Source organism: Somniosus microcephalus, chromosome 1 (assembly GCF_052327205.1).
Source record: "Somniosus microcephalus isolate GS21.2 chromosome 1, FLI_Smic_1.0, whole genome shotgun sequence".
NCBI classification, from domain to species: domain Eukaryota; kingdom Metazoa; phylum Chordata; class Chondrichthyes; order Squaliformes; family Somniosidae; genus Somniosus; species Somniosus microcephalus.
In genome coordinates, this window is record NC_140987.1 from 178,945,023 (window position 1) to 178,948,447 (window position 3,425).

A 3,425-nucleotide genomic window follows, 5' to 3' on the forward strand; every position below is an offset into this window, starting at 1 on the left:
AGGATCACAATGCATCCTATGAAACCCAAGCAGAGAGGGCCTGCGGGAAGGAGGGAGGAGGACAGTAGTGTTTGTGTGCGCGCTAGGCCGTTGTAGCAGAGCCTGGTCTCCAATCATCTTGGATCCCCTTGCCATTGGACCAAGACCTTGCTCTGTCAAGCCCGTGTGGTAGCTGGTGTGCAACGGCCACACAACGTTAAAAGAATTCACGCACAGGCATCTTCCACCCTTTAAAATGAAGTTCGGGACCTGGAATGTCAGGACCCTCATGGACAACCCCAACGCTGTACTGCTATCGTGGCCCGGGAGCTCAGACACTTCGACATTGACATCGCCGCCCTAAGTGAGACCCGGTGGGCAGGGGAAGGCCAGCTCAAGGAGCAAGGCGGTGGTTACACCACCTTCTGGAAAGGCAAACCCGAAGAAGAACGTCGACTCCATGGGGTAGGCTTCGCCATAAAAAATGAACTGGTCGGGCGTCTCAGAGACTCCACTAGCGGTATAAACGAGCACCTCATGACTCTTCGACTCACCCTAGCCCGAAACCAGTGCGCTACGGTCATCAGTGCATACGCCCCAACACTGGAAGCCACAGACGAGACCAAAGAGGAATTCTACTCCAGCCTCAAACAATCCTTGTCCCGAGTCCCAACGGGCGACAAGATGATCCTCCTTGGCGGCTTCAACGCCAGAGTTGGAAGGACACAGACCTCTGGAGAGGTGTGATCAGCAGAGAGGGGGTAGGGATAGTCAACTCCAACGGTACCCTCCTCCTGTCGAAATGCTTAGAACATGGCCTCGTCATAACCAGCACCTTGTTCCATCAAAGAGACAAGTACAACGCTTCATGACAGCACCCTCGTTCCAAGCACTGGCATCTGCTGGACTACGTCATCGTCCGAGCGAGGGACCGCAAGGATGTCTGCATCACCCGCACTATGACAGGAGCTGATGACTGCTGGACAGACCAGCGTCTAATCTACTCTGTCATCTCCATCAATGTAGCCCCAAAACAGTGGTGGCAACAGAAACAATGCCGCAGGAAAATTAACGCTGGAGCACTCAAAGACCCCGCTAAGAAAGCCCTATTCAGCCTGCACCTCACAAACAACCCGACGACTCCCAGTGATGCAGTGACACAGAGTGCCCACAGCGTCTGGTCTGCACTCAAGAACTCCATAATCAGCACCTGTGAAGAGACGCTCGGTCACTCGACCAGGAAACACCAAGACTGGTTCGACGAGAATGACCAGAAGATCCAGGAGCTAATAAGCCGCAAGCGCAAGGCATTCCTGATCTGGAAACAGCAACAGAACTCGAGAGCAAGAAAGCAGCTCTACAGAAGCCTGAAGGTCGAGGTCCAACAAAAAACTCGCGACCTAAAGAACAGATGGTGGGTGGAGAAAGCGCAGGAGATCCAGCAGCTAGCCGACAACCACGACGTGCGTGGATTCTTTAGCGCAGTCAAGACAATCTACGGCCCAAGCACCCAAGGCCCTTCCCCACTGCGGGCCAAGAATGGAGAGGTACTCATCACGGACCGGGAAGCAGTCAGTGCCCGCTGGAAGGAGCACTTCAAAGATCTCCTTAACCACGACTCTGTCTTTGACACAAGTGTCCTCAACTCCATCCCACAGCATGCTACCCGCCACCATCTCAGCACAACCCCAGCCCGGCATGAGGTTGAAAAGGCCATCCGACAACTGAAGAACAACAAGGCCTCAGGAGCAGATGGAATCCCCGCCGAGGCACTAAAGCATGGCGGAGAAGCACTACTGGCGCGAATTCATGAACTAATTTCTCTTATCTGGAAGGAGGACAGCATGCCAGGGGATCTCAGAGACACTGTAATTGTGACCATCTTCAAGAAAGGTGACAAGTCCGATTGCGGTAATTACAGAGGAGTTTCCCTGCTGTCTGCCACAGGGAAAGTCATCGCAAGAATCCTCCTCAATCGCCTTCTCCCAGTGGCCGAAGAGCTCCTCCCAGAGTTGCAATGCGGATTCCGCCCACTAAGGGGCACAATGGACATGATCTTCACCGCACGTCAATTACAAGAGAAATGCAGGGAACAGCACCAACCACTGTACATGGCCTTCTTTGATCTCACAAAGGCCTTCAACACTGTCAACCGTGAGGGATTATGGAGCATCCTCCTCAAATTCGGCTGCCCTCAAAGGTTTGTCACTATCCTCCGCCTGCTTCACGACGACATGCAAGCCGTGATCCTGACCAATGGTTCCACCACAGACCCAATTCATGTATGAACCGGGGTCAAGCAAGGCTGTGTCATCGCACCAACACTCTTCTCGATCTTCCTTGCTGCAATGCTCCATCTCACCCTCAGTAAGCTCCCCACTGGAGTGGAGCTAATTTACAGAACAAACGGGAAACTGTTCAACCTCCGTCGCCTCCAGTCCAGATCCAAGGTCGTCCCATGCTCTGTCGTCGAATTACAATATTCAGACGATGCTTGCGTCTGCGCTCACTTGGAGGTCGAACTCTAAACCATTGTCAACACCTTCACCGAAGCATACGAGAGCATGGGCCTTACACTAAACATCCGTAAGACAAAGGTCCTCTACCAACCTGCCCCCCGCCACACAGTGCTGCCCCCCAATTACCAAAATCCACGGCAAGGCCTAACGTGGACCACTTTCCATTCCTCGGGAGCCTACTGTCAACAAGGGCAGACGTCGACAACAAAGTCCAACACCGCCTTCAGTGTGACAGTGCAGCCTTCGGTCGCCTGAGGAAGAGAGTGTTTGAAGACCAGGACCTCAAACCCGGCACTAAGCTCATGGTCTACAGGGTAGCAGTGATAACCGCCCTCTGTATGCCTCAGAGACATGGACCATGTACAGCAGGCACCTCAAAGCACTGGAGAGGTACCACCAACGCTGCCTCCGCAAGATCCTGCAAATCCATTGGCAGGATAGGCGCACCAACATCAGTGTTCTTGCTCAGGCCAACATCCCCAGCATTGAAGCTTTGACCACGCTCAATCAGCTCCGATGGACGGGTCACATTGTCCGCATGCCCGATATGAGACGCCCAAAACAAGCGCTCTACTCGGAGCTCCGGCACGGCAAGAGAGCCCCAGGTGGGCAGAGGAAACGCTTCAAGGACACCCTCAAAGCCTCCTTGAAAAAGTGTAGCATCCCCACCGACACCTAGGAATCCCTGGCCCAAGACCGCACAAAGTGGAGGAGAAGCATCCGGGAAGGTGCCGAACACCTCGAGTCTCTTCGCCGGGAGCAAGCGGAAGCCAAGCGCAGGCAGCGCAAGGAGCACACATCAACCCAAACACCCCACCCACCTGCCCCTTCAACCACCGTCTGCCCCACCTGTGACAGAGACTGTAGGTCCCGCATTGGACATCAGTCACCTGAGAACTCATTTTGAATGTGGAAGCAAGTCATCCT

At 54.1% G+C, this 3,425-nt stretch overlaps 1 pseudogene; it reads left to right on the forward strand.

The window, feature by feature from the left end:
* The first annotated feature begins 235 nt into the window (after positions 1-235).
* On the forward strand, positions 236-3,177 carry LOC147124483 (uncharacterized; annotated as a pseudogene).
* The last annotated feature ends 248 nt before the right edge of the window (positions 3,178-3,425 follow it).